The sequence below is a fragment of the Neocloeon triangulifer genome, unplaced genomic scaffold (genome assembly GCF_031216515.1).
Source record: "Neocloeon triangulifer isolate White Clay Creek 2 clone unplaced genomic scaffold, ASM3121651v1 ptg000022l, whole genome shotgun sequence".
NCBI classification, from domain to species: Eukaryota; Metazoa; Arthropoda; class Insecta; order Ephemeroptera; family Baetidae; genus Neocloeon; species Neocloeon triangulifer.
The window spans coordinates 6,087,501-6,105,610 of record NW_026775562.1 but is presented as its reverse complement, the minus strand read 5'-3'; positions in this window follow the sequence as shown (position 1 = coordinate 6,105,610).

The window sequence follows — 18,110 nt, the reverse complement described above, 5'->3', positions numbered from 1 at the left end:
CAAACGCTCCTCGCGAGGAACTCGCTACGAAGCATCGTTCGCGTACAAATAGCTCGCACCCACCGAGACCGGAGACGGGCTGCCCGACCGAACGGCCGGACAGGCCCGCGCATAGAGCATAGGGTCGTCGGCTGACAACGCTGCCCACGTGACCTCAAGAACGGTAAAGAGACGTGCTTCAAGCGGTTACTCCTCGACTGCGTTCGGAATCCACCCTCTTTCGGTGGTTCGCATCGACGACCGCGTCGTCGTTTCGCCCGCGAGACGCCACGGCGCTCCCGCATGATCCTTCGTTCACCCCTACTTGTATCCGAACGATCAGTCTTGGAAGGCTTTCTTCTTGCCCCTTCACCGACGCAGCTCACGCGTTCAACGTTACCGACGCCGCTCCACCAGTCAATGTGCTGTTGGTCCGTGTTATGATAAACAGAATGCATCGCACGTCCTGCCGAAGAGCACGCGAAGCGCTGCCAAATCATCCGCGGTTGTCGCCTCGACACTCAATCGTTGATTTTTCCAATCGTTCGGGCTCCAAGAAAGAGGCACCGCCCGGCAACTGACGGCGAGCGGTGCCTCGGATCGGCATGCCCATTTCTCGTGCTCCGCAAACAGTGCGACCGGAGACGTCGAGTTTTGGACTTAGAATATTTTCGACAACAGTGCGACCGGAGTTGTCGGTGTGGGGACTTGTATTATTTGCGGTAACAGTGCGGACGGAGATGTCGAATTTTGGACTTAGAATATTTTCCAGAACAGTGCGACCGGAGACGTCGCATTTCGGACTTGTAATATTTTCCACAACAGTGCGACCGGAGACGTCGAGTTTTGGACTTAGAATATTTTCGACAACAGTGCGACCGGAGTTGTCGGTGTGGGGACTTGTATTATTTGCGGTAACAGTGCGGACGGAGATGTCGAATTTTGGACTTGTAATATTTTTGACAAGAGTGCGAGCGGAGAAGTGGGTGTAGGGATTTGCAATATTAAAAGTACAACAGTGTATCATACACGTAATGCAATCAATGCAAAATTAAAGTGCTCCGCATGTCTGCAGAGAGTAATGAAAAGGTTAAGTGATGGAAGTGGGTTGATTTTTAAAGTTACAAAATTTCGTAGCGTACTTATAATTAATCAAATAGTTACGTGCGATACGTGAGTCAAGGGGGAAAATTTGAAGCCAGAGTGGTTATTATCGACAATTTGTGAATGTTTGAATCACTTATTCGCAATTACACGCAAAAAATAATACATTCAAGTGCGGCAGTGGAGTCTGGGGTAACATTTAAAGCCGGAGCCATTATCGGTGGTTATTATCGCTAATTAGGAATATTTCAACCACTGATACGTAATTTCGTGTGAAAACGCTAACATTAAGTATATTTCAACGGCTGAGACGTAATTTCGTGTGAAAACGCTAAATGTAAGCGCCGCACATGAGTCTGGCGTTAAATTTAAAGCCTGAGCCATTTTCTGTGATATTCTTCGAAAATTATGAATATTTCAACCGCTGACAAGTGATGGCGTGCGAAATTGCTGGAATTAAGTGCCGCACATGAGTCTCGGGTTAAATTGAAAGCGGAAGTCGTTTTCGGTGGTTATTATCGGTAACTATGTGTATTTCAACATGCGATGCGTAATTTGGTGTGAAAATGCTACAACCAAGTGCGGCCCATGAGTCTAGGGTTAAATTTAAAGCCGGAGCCATTCGTTGCGATTGTTGTGGGAAATTGTGATTATTTGAAAACGGTGTATCGCAATTTGACGTTTCATTTAAGCGCGGCACTCGAGCCTGGGGTGAAATTTACAGCCGCAGCCATTTTCGGTGGTTATTATCGCTGATTAAGAACACTTTTACCGCTGACACGTCATTTCGTGTGAACGTGCCAAAATTTAGTGCCGCACGTGAGTCTGGGGTAAAATTGAAAGCCGGAGCAATTTCCGATGGTTACCGTCGCTAATTGAGTATATTTGGAGCAGTTATACGTAATTTCGTGTGAAAATACTAACATTAAGTGACGCACACGAGTCTCGCGTACAATTGATTGGCCGCGGTAAATGAAGAGACTTAATTTCCACAAGTACATAAATATACATCCGTAAGGGGCGTCGTGGAAAACCTGAAAGAAAATGCAAGAAAACAGATAACGCATTTATACAAATTTAAAAAGACAACTGAACTACCCTAAAAATACGGTAATAGTAAATATGGGAACCACTTAACTGCAAACGCTTTCTAAAAAAGAACACAATCCGTCCAAGCGCTGCATGAAATCACCAAGAAAAAAGTAAAAAAATGCACCACTCACGAACAGAAAAAAATCAACGCAAAACGCATTCAAATGACATTGATTAATGCTGAAATATCTACAGCGATCACAAATAAGTAAATTAAATGTAAAGATGACATGGAAAAAAAAGAAGTAAAAAATAAAAACACAAAAACGAATGAAATTGAAAACAAAAAACAAATTCAAACGTAGCCTGCTTTACTGACCAACAGAAAAACGATGCACAAAAAAACAGCACAAACGCAAAGGATATTGAAGACTACTAACAATAACAATGTACTGCGATAAAAAAGTGAATGTAACAACAAACGAAATACAAGAACCAATGCAATGCAAAATAATGTAAGGGCAAAAGGAACATATCTAGTATATTCCAGACTACATATTTTGGTTTGGCAGCCACGTAATGGACCGAAATACCGGTTGCCAAAGTCGGTACTACAGCCGGATTTGAACCGGGACTATCCGACTGACATGCGGCGACTATACCGGTAGACTACACACCATATGTTAAAGTAAACATAAGAAAAGTTAAATAAATATGACCAAACTTAACAAACTAAAAGCAATAATACTACATAAGAAAGACATTCGCCAAACACAAAAATCGAGAAATGAAGACAACTTAGCAGCAAATAAGAAATAATAATATTAATAAAAAAAAAAACATTTAAAAAGTTAACAAAATCGCAACTTAAAACAACGAAAAAGCGTACTTGCAAAAAAAATATTATATTAAATTAAATACGTATATAGATAACGTCAAGTTAAAAAAATTAAAAAAAAAAACACACTAACCAAGCACCGACAGTGAAATTTAAAAAATCATACTCACCAACAGAAAAAACGCAAAAAAGGCATCGATACACAATAAAGCAGCACAAACAAAGGATATTGAAGGCTACTAAGAATATACAGCGATCAACAATAAATTGAACCAAAAGACAAAAACCAATGCAATGCATACTAATGAAAGAAAGAAGAAAAGCACCGAAACGTAATAATGCAGCACTCACCAGCAGCAAAAAAAACGCTAAAAAGACACCAATACACATTGAAACACTCCTTGATGCAGCACAGAAACACAGTAACGCGAGCACTGAAAGTGAACTAAATGAAGGCAAGCAGCTGAAAGAAACACACCGACGAACACCATACTTAACCAAACATTTTGATGCATACGAAAATAATTGCGAATTCTCTTCTATGAAACACAAGAAAAACACGATAAACGCACGGTGACACAATTATCAAGAATATTTGAACCGCTGACACGAAATTCCGTGCGAAAATGTCGCAATTAAATGCGGCACATTATTGAGGGGTGAAATTGCGATTGTCAATGAAAATTGTGAACATTTGAAAACCGTCGTTCGCAATTTCACATTAAAACACCACATTTAAGCGCGGCACTCGAGCCCGGGGTAAAACTGTAAAGCCGGAGCCAGTTTCGGTGGTTATTATCCCTAATTAAGAATGTTTCAACCGGTGACACGTCATTTCGTGTGTAAATGCTACAATTAAGTGCCGCACGTGAGTCTGTGGTAAAATTTAAAGCCGCACCCATTCCTTGTGATTGCTATGGGATTATATTGTATTGTAATAACGCTCACTTCCGCTTTGCCTCTTACAGTTTCAGATTCATTCCGACAAACGTGTAATGCGATTTCTTGTGACTGCAAACTTATCGGTGCTTTATTTTTTATATTTTAATTCACTAACGATGACATTGTTCAATTTGTCGAAATTTTGTTACGAAACTTGGAATTACGGAGTAAAACTGTATTGACATGGAGTGAGCATTACTTAGTGAAATATTTTTATATGCATTGAAAAAATTAATTGGGAAAATATAATTTCCTACTAATCGCAATGACATTTATCGAAATTGCCTTCAAACAATTTTATTGCAATAAAATGTTGTTAAGTAGTACAAAAAGTGCTCTGCTGTAACAATTGAAATGTTACAATTACGATTAGTTGAATCAAAACATTTCAAATAAATGACAAAGTAAGCAAGTGTAGGGAAAAAATTAAGCGAGAAAATTGTGTGAAAAAAATGTAATTAATTGAACGATTGTGAAGTTAACATTTATTACGATTGATTGATTGAGATATAACATGAAGCGTGTATGGCATGATGGTTACTGAAATATTATTTTAGAAATAAGTTATCGAAACGAAGGTTCGCAAAATTTTTATTGTCTATTTGGTATGTTACGTTGAGAGTAATGTGACATTGAATTTACTCATTTCTAAAACATTTAGCTACCAAATACGCTTTCCATTTGACTTTTCGGTTAAGAAAGTATGGGTAATGATTTTCATTATATTTTACTTTCAAACTAATCATTAAATATGGATGCAAAATGTTTTGAAAAATTTTTTTCTAACTAATATGATCGTTTCTTCATGATTATGGTAAGTAGAAACTTGACACCAATTGAAAAGTTTCATTTTTTACAAAGGAAAAGTACACATCAGTAATATATATAAGTGTTATTGGAATTAACAACAAATTTGAATTGTCATTATAAATTCGTTTGCAATCGAAAAGAAATAAAGTATTGCAGTTTCAATTGATTAATATCAAAATATTAGCATCTCGATCGAAGAAACATGGTTGTAATATATGACTTTTCGAACATCATTAATCGTAATTAATTTTGATTATAATTCAATGATCTAATTTCCATTCAGACCATCAGTTTTAAAAATGGAGTAATCATTTTACAGTACAGTGTTTTCTATTGCTTTTAAATTACAATGTTACAATATGTAGCAACAGAAACATTCGTAATTAGAGAGACTAAATGTGTAACATTAATTCAAAGTACATTAATCGACGCTCGGTTGAATGATAGCATTGAAAGAATTATTGATATGCAAAAGATTGTTATGAAATTGCAATAAAACGTACTTTACTTTTATCTTGGAAACCGGTTCAAATCATTATATGATATGATTTGTTTTTGATACATTGCATTTTGTTTAAGTCGGTATTATTGTTTATTATTAATATGTTATTTATAGAAATAAAAATTACACCAGTCAAATGAATTAATTAGAGTTCATACTTTCATTTTATACAAATTTAATATCTGCCTGATTCGATTAAGTTACGCATTGCTACTTTTTCGTACCAGTCGTGGCGAAATATTTGTTTACCACACGCGTGTACTTTGTTAACGCAATTATTTCCCAAACAACATTACCCACGAGATTACCTATTTCCCCTCATGTTACTTGTCAAGGTTTTTTATAATGTATACGGACTTTGAAATATATCGTTTTAAATTATCAAGTATACATTACTTCTTAGTTGAAATAAAAATTCATATTAAAGTCTTTCTGACGCGTTAAATATCTCACGCTAATCTTCTACTTATTTCCCTTGGCCTAGAGCAACTTTTTTTTCGGTTCATTTTAATATCGGAATTGGATACGATTGAAATTGGAAATATCAACGTTTAAATTAATTCTTCGTGCAATATCAAATAATTGTTAACCATCTAGCATTGGATTTAATAAACAAATGTAGTGTTAATTCGATGTATCGTATTAGTTAAAATTATTCATTTTTTCACTTGTGAAGAGGCAGGTAGTAAAAATTGAATCAAGGAATGTCTTACAATGAAATGATTTTTGAATTTATTTTAATGTTGGAAAGGAGAAAATATTGTAACTAAAAATGATGTAGAAAATTATGTATTATTTTTTTCATGGATGTTACTTGTATCAAAAAATTTAATGTCATATGGCTTACTAAAAATTTTCCATTCATAAACTATATTATGCAATCTTGCATTTCTTTGATATTGCAAATACTGTAAATGTTGACAAAGTATTTGTGTATTAACATTTTGCAAAACAGATGTGATAATAATAAAGTTTTAAATACTAAAATTATCAAGTAGGAAAGGAAATAATCTATGAATATTCCAGCCGCATTGAAAGAATAACTGATTTTTTATGGAGTGTAATACCGAATTAAAAAGGAGAATGAACAGTTATTGAACAGAATGATCTCATTGCAAATATGACATGACGGAGAAAGAAATTTGAAAAATTGATAACACGCATACCGCCTGAGCGGCCGGAGATGTCGCATTTTGAAGTTGCAATATTTTCGTTCGCTCAAGTAACAGTGCGGTCGGAGATGTCGACCTTTGGACTTGTAATATTTTAGATCAAGAGTGCGGCCGGAGATGTCGGATTGTGGACTTGTAATATTTTTGATCAACAGTGCGGCCGGAGATGTCGCATTGTGGACTTGTAATATTTTTGATCAACAGTGCGGCCGGAGATGTCGGCAACTTACACGCCGAGTACCGTAACTGGCTATGCGCACAAGACGCACGACCAGCACGGTACAAGAGTATTTGCTACGTTCACCCACTTGTATGCTTGTTTGGACCAATCGTAAGAATTTAACTACACCGTACAGTGCCAGGGCAAGTCCGACTATGCGTGTTCGGCCTGCAGGTACCTACCACGGAATCGCGTCTGCTCCAGCACGTGTAGCTCTCGTTCTTTGTGATTACAAGCTGCTGCGCAAATATTAGTTTCGCTTCCCGAAAATTTTTTATTCTAAAATTACTTTCCGTTCACCGGCAATGTAGCGCACACATCAAGTCAAACATTAAAGGATCGTTCGTACAAAGAGTGCGAGATCAACTCAGACAGCATGGCAGGCCTGCAGACCACTCCCATGCAATCGTCACTGCTCAAGCACGTTTAACTTTCGTTCTTTTCGATAACTTCAAACGATCGTTCGTAACCAAGCACTTGGACGGCCTCTGGAACTTGCCGACAGGCGAACCATCGTGCCACCAAGTGTCGCGGTGTCCCACGCTTCCGCGCGCGGCCGCGGCAGCCGAGGCTACCGCAGACGGCTTATAGCTAAGCGTGACGCCGACGCCGTGCTCAACTCGCACCAGGCAACCCCGGCAGGAGAAGTGCACAACGCCGACGGTTGGTGAGCCGAGCGCTCCGCACACGTCAAACGCTCCTCGCAAGGAACTCGCTACAGAGCATCGTTCGCGCACAAGTCGCTCGCACCCACCCAGACCGGAGACGGGCTGCCCGACCGAACGGCCGGACATACCCGCGCATAGAGCATAGGGTCGTCGGCTGACAACGCCGCCCACGTGGGCATCCGACGGGGAAGATGAGTGCGTCAAGCTGTTACTCCTCGGCTGCGTTCGAAATCCACCCTCTTTCGGTGGTTCGCATCGACGACCGCGTCGTCGTTTCGTCCGCGAGACGCCACGGCGTTCCCGCACCAGCCTTCATTCATTACTACTTGTACCTGGTCGATCAGGCTTGGATGGCTTTGTTCAAACATTCTCACCCACGTCGCTCACGTGTTCGACGTTACCGACGCCGCTCCACCAGTCAAAGTGCTGTTGGTCCGTGTATTAATATACAGAATGCATCGCACGTCCTGCCGAAGAGCACGCGAAGCGCTGCTAAATCATCCGCGGTTGCCGCCTCGACACTCAATCGTTGATTTTTCCAATCGTTCGGGCTCCAAGAAAGAGGCACCGCCCGGCAACTGACGGCGAGCGGTGCCTCGGATCGGCATGCCCATTTCTCGTGCTCCGCAAACAGTGCGACCGGAGATGTCGAATTTTGGACTTAGAATATTTTCGACAACAGTGCGGCCGGAGATGTCGAATCTTGGACTTGGAATATTTTTCCACAACAGTGCGACCGGAGATGTCGAATTTTGGACTTGTAATATTTTCCACAACAGTGCGACCGGAGATGTCGAATTTTGGACTTGTAATATTTTCAACAAAAATGCGGCCGGAGATGTCGCACAGTAATGCAGAAACAGAAAACTAATGACGCAGCGCCGCAGTACCGCCGGTCCTCACGTACGGCGAAACGGATCACGAGTTCATCGAACCGACCGACGTAGGCCACTTGCATGGCTTCCGTCAATCGTCCCGAACCGCGTTCGTTACTACCGTACCCATGCTACACGTTCGTTCATACGGACTTGTCAATTCTTCAGGGAATGTTATCGGTTTCCCCTCAGCAAGAACGATATAATCATGGCGAAGCGTGCTTACAAAACGGACACACCGGACGTCGGACTCAAGCGGTAACTTAACGGCAAATCACACCGAGGCCGAACCTTATGATTTTTGCTGCCGCACCACTAGTTATTATAGTACAGAATGCATCGCACGTCCTGGCGAAGAGCACGCGAAGCGCAGCCAAATTATCCGCCGTTGCCGCCTCCGCACTGAATCGTTGATTTTTCCAATCTTTCGGGCTTCAAGAAAGAGGCGCTCGCTCGCAACGTGACCGCGAGCGGTGGGTCCGATTGGCATAACATTTTCTCGTGCTTTATTCAGTGCGGCCGGAGATGTCGGTGGCGCTCGCACATGACGGCAAGCGGTGTGTCGGATTTGCATAACATTTTCTCGGGCTTTCTTCAGTGCGGCCGGAGATGTCGAATTGTGGACTTGGAATATTTTCGACAAGAGTGCGGCCGGAGATGTCGGTGCGGGGACTTGTATTATTCGCGGTAACAGTGCGGCCGGAGATGTCGAATTGTGGACTTAGAATATTTTCGACAAGAGTGCGGCCGGAGATGTCGGTGCGGGGACTTGTATTATTCGCGGTAACAGTGCGGCCGGAGATGTCGAATTGTGGACTTAGAATATTTTCGACAAGAGTGCGGCCGGAGATGTCGGTAGTGGAGAGTTATTTTCTGATTATCGCAATCAATATCATCCTCAAATATTAAATGTAATGTACAAATATCAAATTGAGTGTGTAAAGCCAAATTTCATCCCCAAACATGAATGTTTACAATGTTCTAGTGCCGCACGTTGGTTTGGGGTGAAATTCAAATCCGGGGCGATTCCCGGCGGTCATTCTGCATAAATCATGATAAATTCAACCCTTGATTCGCGATCAAATGTAAAAATACAAAATAAAAGTGCCGCACATGTTTCTATGGGGAAATTGAGGGCCGAATGTATTTAAAAGGGTGGTTTTTCACTGTTCAATCGATTTCATCCCCTATTACGCGTTTTTGCAATGTTCAAGTGCCGCACGTCGATATGGGGCGAAATTCAAAGCCGGAGCGATTCTCGGCGGTTATTTTGTATCAATTCTGATAATTTCAACCCGTGATATGTAACTTTACAATACTTGTGTGCCTTACATGGTAGCAGGGATGAATTCAAAGGTGGAGCCATTGTCGGAGGCAATTTTTGTTCATTATGATAATCTACACCGCTGCTGTATAATGAAACGTGAAAATACTTTCAATAAGTATCGCACATGCGTTTCTAAAAATTCGCATGTAAAATAATGTGCATACAACTGGATTGCTCGGCTTTTAAGTCTTGGTTTCCAGTCGCATAAGCACCGGCCGCATATTAACAAACCAAGGTAGAAATGACGCAACTTCCTAAGAGGTATGCAATGCCGCCTTACATCGCTGTTAGGCGGGTTGCTGTCGCTGGTATTTTACTCAGAAATATATTGAATTAATATATTTATTAGTAAAAATGCAACAATTATGAAGCTGAAATGGTACATTACATGCCTTTCTTGATGAAAAAATCACATACAAATTTTCTTTAAAGAATATTAGAAATATGAAATTTATATAAACGAGAAAAAAATCAAACAACAGGAACTTATAATGTTTGTCTACAGTGTGAAAATTTATCTACTAGGGTGAAAAGAATTTCTATTGCTAAAAGACGAATCGCCTTATTAACTTGTCAGAAAATAATTTTTGGCGATGATGTGTTTATTTCTTATCAAAATTAATTGCTCATTGTCAGAGATAGTATTTTGTATCGGTCGGAAATTCAAAAGTAAAGAAAATGAAAGGTCACAATTAAATTTTTTTTTTTAATAATCATAGTTAAGGTCGAGTGGACGTAAAATTATAAAGTTTTCATAAGCAAATATGCTAAGCAACATATGTCTCACATGCAATGTTTTCTCGTTTCTCGCTTATTCAGTAATTAGAAATATTTATATTAATTAATCATACTGAATTTAACTTAATTTTTAAGGACAAACAAAACCTTATTTTATTTCTCAACCGTTTCACTCGTTTCACTTAATCCTTCAGATGTTAAATATTTACTTGTAGAGTTTTCTGATGAATTTTATTCTGGAAAATGAATCATTTTGCTTGCGTTCTCATAAACAATTTCTGACCAATTATTTTTCAATAATAAATGAAAACAATTTTTTTCGGACAAATGTGATAAATGTGGGGTTGCAAGCAAGACTCCTGATAATATGTTGAAAACTGAGTAGATTTTGGTGTGTCTTAAGGTGACTATGTCATTGGAAGTAGAGAAAGATCGCCAACATATGTCTACACAAAAATGGCAATTGAACCAGATGATCAATCAAAATTTGACTTATTTTGTAATTTGTTTTTTTTTTTATCTAGTGTGTTAAGTTCCAGAGATAGCAACGCTCGTAAAATAATATAATAAGTAGAATACGAGCAACAGCATTCCGCCTAACAGCGATGTAAGGCGGCGTTGCAAACATTGTAGGAGGCTGCGTCATTTCTACCTTGTTTTTTTAATATGCGCACCGGCCGATAGCTCCATTTGGAATTGGCTGGACTGGAAATAAATATACTTCATTTGAAGAAAAAATAATTAAAGAATGACACTTAATTCAATTCACTACATATCTGACGATTCTATATTTTTCAGGGTCCTTCAAAGAAAAAGAAGCGAGTTACAAGTCAAAGTGTTTCTCCTGCTAAGCCAGCTCTAAACAGGTTTTACGAGAGTTTCAAAAGAAATGGTTCAATAAGGCAAAAAGAAAATCCTTCCTTTTTTAGGAGTGTCACCAAAGCTGCCTTAAAAAATGTGCCACAAAGTCAAAATCAAATTCCAAAGGCACCAGCAGGCAAAATGAAAAATACGGCTGGAAGGAAGAGAAAAAACTTGGATACTTCGGTGGAATGCTCGGTATGTCCAGTGCATGCTTAGAAAGAATAAAATATTGTACTTTACATCAAGGTCCGTTAATCAGCAACAATGAAAAGTGATTTGATCGTTTTTTGAGCTGTCTGATTGCTTACAAATAAAGTTGTACCCAATCAGAGAGCTGGGGTCTAATTCTGTAAAACCGATCCGCTCAATTACGATTTGAATTCGCTTGCGTTTTCATTTTCGACGTCGATTTCGGCTTGCGGTTTGCCTTGCGATTTCATTTTCATTCCGCCATACATTTCGCCGTCGATTTCTAATCCGATATCACGTTCAATTGTTGTGGCCGTATGATTGTTATACTGGGTTTTGGAAAATTAAAGTAACTGAAGCTTATTTTATAAAAATAAAATTACATTTTAAAAATATAGTTAATTATGGACATTTCAAATTATTTCCATATTTATAACTTATTTACTATTAGATCAATGACAAAAATTTTAATTCAATTTATAAATTTATTATTTATTATAATATAAATATTTTCAAAATATAATATTCCTTACAATGCTCTAGTTAATTGAATTTTTTATCATAAACAATAAATAATTAAATGTTATAATAAATTTAATATCTTTACATCTATTTTAAATGAAATAAATAATTTTAAAGTAAAATACTTTTAATTTTCCTATTATAAATCATTTTCATTTTTATTTTAAATATTGAACTTCCAAGTCATTAAAAATAATAGATTTAATGTTAATTAAAAATTTAAATTAAATTTTAACATAATATAAAATTCATATTTTGAAAAAAAATATAAATTTTACTGAATGTATTATTAATTTTATTTAATAATTAAAATGTTTACTGTTAAAAAATCATTAAGTTTGAATTAAATATTAATTTAATTGTTTCTTATTTAATTTTTATTTTCACTAAAAAAGTTATAAATACTTAATAATTAATAATGATAGTAGTAAATGTCTGCATACATTTCAAATATTTAATTATATTATTAAAAATAATATAAATAGAGAAATTATAATAAGTAAATATTGTACATATTTATTATGTAAAGATTGTAAATTGAATTACCAAATTACCATTTTTGTATGTTCTAAACACACGTGTTAAATAAATATTGGATGATGAAAATGATAATTTAAAAAAAGAATAATGTAATTTAATGTAAAAATTATTAAATAATAACAATTCATTAGACATATTTACATTTTATTTTAAATTAAACGAATGAATATAATTAAAAACAATACAATTAAGAAAACTAATTTTAATAAAAATGAAGTTACTAATAATTTTTTATTTTAAATTTTTAAAATTAAAAGTTTATATTAAAATAAAATTAAAAATATTGGAAAGAGTTAAATTTATTTAATTAAATGAAGTTAACCAGTTTGTAAGATAATATTCAATTGAAATACTAATATACGTTTCTTTGAAATGTTTAAAAAATAATTAAAATAAACATGTTTTTTTGGATGAATATTTTTTTATTTAATTTTATCAAGAATTAAATAGTAGAGTAATTTTATTTTATTTAATCAAACAAATTATAATTTTTTAATTATGAATTGATTTTTGTTAGCTTTAAATTGTAAAGTTTAACATTATAAATGATAAAAAACGAAATACTTTGATAATATTACTTTTGTTTAAAACTTTTACTTTAAGATCCAAATAGATATTATAGATTATTATTCATTAATTTATCTACTAGGGTGAAAAGAACTTCAATTGCAAAAAGACGAATCGCCTTTATTTATCAGAAATTAACTTGTCAGAACATAATTTTTGGCGATGATGTGTTAATTTCTTATCAAAATTAATTGCTCATTGTCAGAGATAGTATTTTGTATCGGTCAGAAATTCAAAACCAAAGAAAATGAAAGGTCAGAATTTAATATTTTTTTTTTATAATCGTAGCTACGGTCGAGTGTGCGTAAAATTATTAAGTTTCCATAAGAAAATATGCTAAGCAACATATGTCTCACATGGAATGTTTCTCGTTTCTCGCTTATTCAGTAATTAGAAATATTTATATTAATTAATCATACTGAATTTAACTTAATCTTTGAGGACAAACTAAACCTTATTTTATTTCTCAACCGTTTCACTCGTTCCACTTAATTCTATAGATGGTAAATATTTACTTGTAGAGTTTTATGATAAATTTTATTCTGGAAAATGAATCATTTTGCTTGCGTTGTGATAAACAATTTCTGACCAATTATTTTTCAATAATAAATGGAAAAAAAATTTTTCGGACAATTGTGATAAATGAGGGGTTCTAAACAAGACTGCTGATAATATGTTGAAAACTGAGTAGATTTTGGTGTGTAATAAGGTGATTATGCCATTGGAAATAGAGAAAGATCGCCAACATATGTCTAAACACAAAAATGGCAATCCAAACAGATGATCAATAAAAATTTGACTTATTTTTAAATTTGTTTTTTCATCCAGTGTGTTTATTGAAATGAATTTTAGGAATTTTTATTTTAAATCCAGAGATAGCAACGCTCGTAAAATAATATAATAAGTAGAGTACGAGCAACAGCATTCCGCCTAACAGCGATGTAAGGCGGCGTTGCATACATTGTATGAGGCTGCGTCATTTCTACCTTGTTTTTTTAATATGCGCACCGCCGATAGCTCCATATGGAGTTGGCTGTACTGGAAATAAATATACTTCATTTGAAGAAAAAATAATTAAAGAATGACACATAAATGAATTCACTACATATCTGACGATTCTATATTTTTCAGGGTCCTTCAAAGAAAAAGAAGCGAGTTACAAGTCAAAGTGTTTCTCCTGCTAAGCCAGCTCTAAACAGGTTTTACGAGAGTTTCAAAAGAAATGGTTCAATAAGGCAAAAAGAAAATCCTTCCTTTTTTAGGAGTGTCACCAAAGCTGCCTTAAAAAATGTGCCACAAAGTCAAAATCAAATTCCAAAGGCACCAGCAGGCAAAATGAAAAATACGGCTGGAAGGAAGAGAAAAAACTTGGATACTTCGGTGGAATGCTCGGTATGTCCAGTGCATTCTTAGAAAGAATAAAATATTTTACTTTACATCAAGGTCCGTTAATCAGCAACAATGAAAAGTGATTCGATTGTTGTTTGAGTTGTCTGATTGGTTACAATTGAAGTTGTACCCAATCAGAGAGGTCGACAAGAATCAAAATTTTCTGACGAGCGGACCTTGCTTTACATTAGGAATTGGTCGACAACATGGGAAGTAAGATGAACGGCAATCAGATTGCACCGACTCGGAAAACTCCAAACGTCAAGAGGTTTGAAACTAAATTTGTAATTTCAAAATAACATTGAGGATAAAAAATGTTTTTAAATAGGCCGCCCCTTAAAGCCAAGCGTGGAAACCAGAACTGTAGCCTTCCATTAGAAAAAGCTTCTCCAAGAAAAGAAGTGCCAAAAGCTCCAACTTTAGTTTCTCTTAACACACAAGATAATGATGATGATGACTGCATTGTGAGCATCTTTTTGTCGATTTTTTTTATTGACAATTGTGATTAGGTGATTCGGGACTCTGCTGATGTGCTCTGACGTTCTCAAAACATTGCACCAAATGTGGCCAAGAACCTGGTCACCGTGTTTGACAATGAAAACACCATTGCTTTCATTGCTAGATACAGGCGTGGTCCAACCAATAATATTGGAGCTGAGCAACTTCGTATTGTTAGGGACGCCTGCGAGGAACTCAAGTAAGGCAACTGAGAAACCTTGTAATGTGGCATCAAGGAAAGTAACTAACAAAAGTTGGTTGCATAATTGTTAGAGAAAAGGCTAAGACTGCCATTAACAAAGTACGTACATCTGGACAGCGGACACAAGCTTTAAAGAAAAGAATTCTGGCCACGAAGAGCGTCTGGGAACTCGAGGACATCTTAAGTTTTGTAATGCTTTAATGTGAGCCTAGTGATTCTTTGTAGCTGCTTCATGGAACTGCCCATGTTGATTTGTACTCTTTGGTTGAGCCAAATAAAGATGGACTGAAAAATGTTGAAGAAGTTGAGCATGGTCTGCAGGACATCATTGCAGAGGTAGTTAAAAGTTTAATGAGCAAACTTTCTAACAGACTATGGCTTTAAATCGTGGTGAGAACTTGAAGACACTTTCGGTTAAAATCGAAGCACGGCCGACTGTGACAACATATTTCAACGGGCTCTGTCGAGGAGTATTTTTTAGCTCCGGCGTTTCAAGCGCAATGCGCTTGAATTTTTGAAAAGCACCATTTCAAGTTGCATGGGATAGACTTGTTTTTCCCGCTATTGCTAGACAAGGCAACTTCGAAAACAAAAGTCAAAATAGAAAAGGGCAGCATACCCAATCTATTGGATAGCACTAATGTTCATCCCGAGGCCTATTCGTCTGCCTTAGAATTGATGAAACTGATTGGTGTTGATCTTGAAGACCTTGGAAAGACTGGATTCATCACAAGCATAAATAAGTTTCTTCGGAGAAAAGGTTAAATTTGAATTTTCTCCTTGTATTAGCCCATTATTGTGTGTTTTACAAAAAGTAGTCGTGGGTACCAAAGAAAATAAAAGTGTAAGATAAACAGGGTGTCTTGCAGCTGGCTGAGGCACTGACTCAGGGGCCGGCCGGCGTACGACACACGAGTGAAGAATTGTGGGACGCACCGGAATTGAGGACGTCGAATGTGGAGAAAATTTTACAAGTCCCTGCCAATGACAAACAACACGCTCTGTGCAAAATGGCACACCATTGCAGTGACATTGGCGTAGGGACAGCCGGACCGTAGATGAGGGGACCGGCCTTGCACGTGCGGCGCATGGAGCGGAGGTCAAAAAAATCACCGCGGCTATGCAAAGGAAGCGAATTGAGCTTGATTTGCGGTAACAGATTGAAAATGAACATTGAGTGTGAATGCTAGCAAAAGTGCGGGGGGGCGCGTCGACACCCCCCCAGCGAAGGCACTTCCGCGTGCGGACGCTGGCACCCGGCAGCAAAGAAAATCAAAGTGGAGAATGAATAGGCTGTCTTGCAGCTGGCTGAAGTACTGGCTCAGGGGCCGGCGTACGACACACGAGTGAAGAATTGTGGGCCAGTTGTCCGAGGGGGACGCACCGGAATTGAGGACGTCGAATGTGGAGAAAATTTTACAAGTCCCTGCCAATGACGAACAACACGCTCTGTGCAAAATGGCACACCATTGCAGTGACATTGGCGTAGGGACAGCCGGACCGTAGATGAGGGGACCGGCTTTGCACGTGCGGCGCATGGAGCGGAGGTCAAAAAAATCACCGCGGCTATGCAAAGGAAGCGAATTGAGCTTGATTTGCGGTAACAGATTGAAAATGAACATTGAGTCTTGATGCTCCCTAAAATGCGCGGGGATGGGGGAGGGGTGTGGGCGTCGATACCCGACGACCCGCGATCGAAACCCCACGGTAAAGCAAATCAAAGTGGAAGATAAACAGGCTGTCTTGCAGCTGGCTGAAGCACTTTGTCTTGTTTCGCAAATCCTTCAGATGGATCACTTTAAAACTCCTGGAAAAGGGACCGGAGCTGAAAGAGTGCGATTTGCAAGAGCCAGCTTTGCAGGTGCTTCATGGAACTGCCCTTGTTGATTTGTACTCTTTGGTTCTGCCAAATACAGATGGACTGAAAAATGTTAAAGAATAATAACAACATTGAGTCCGAATGCAGTAAAAACGGCGGGGGGGGGGGGGTGGGGGGGCCACCCTGTTTGACAATGAGAACACGATTGCTTTAATTGCTAGATACAGGCGTGATGCAACCAATAATATTGGAGCTGAGCAACTTCGTATTGTTAGGGACGCCTACGAGGAACTCAAGTAAGGCAACTGAGAAACCTTGTAATGTGGCATCAAGGAAAGTAACTAACGAAAGTTGGTTGCGGAATTGTTAGAGAAAAGGCTAAGACTGCCATTTACAAAGTACGTACATCTGGACAGCGGACACAAGCTTTAAAGAAAAGAATTTTGGCCACGAAGAGCGTCTGGGAACTCGAGGACATCTTAAGTTTTCTAATTCATTTACTGCTTTGAGCCTAGTGATTCTTCTAGATTATTTGTTATTACTGATTTACTAATTCTTGTATTATAAATCGTTCGGATGGAACACTTTAAAACTCCTAGAAAAGGGACACTAGCTGAAAGAGTGCGATTTGGAAGAGCCAGCTTCGCAGGTGCTTCATGGAACTACCCTTGTTGATTTGTACTCTTTGGTTGAGCCAAATACAGATGGACTGAAAAATGTCAAGGAAGTTGAGCTTGGTCTGCAGCACATTATCGCAGAGGTAGTTAGTAAACACGAAAAGGTTGGTAAAAAAATTTAATTTGAAAGTCTATTTAGAATATTGTATGCGGGTTCCATCAGATTTTAGAATTCTCGAGGAATGGACGCAAAGGTGAATTTTACATCAAGAGCAAAAAGATGAAAATCACAAAAAAGTCTTTGCTGGACAAAAAGAAGCACGAGAAGAATGTCCACAAGTTCAAAGAGTTCCTTGAATACAACAGCAATGTCAAGAACATTCGGCCTCACACGCTAAGGAATAAAGTTGCAATATTTTGTAAAGTTTAATGAGGAAAGTTTCTAACAGAATAAGGCTTTAAATCGTGGTGAGACCTTGCAGATACTTTCGGTAAAAATCGAAGCACTGCCGATTGTGACATTTCTCATTGAAAATGAACATTGAGTCTGAATGCTATCAAAACTGCGGGGGTGGGGCGGGGGGGTCGGGGCATCGATGGCCGACGACCCTCGATCGACACCGCACGGCGAAGAAAATCAAATTATAGTGCGCGGGCGTAGACACATCACGACCCTGGGACCGTGCCCGGCCATCT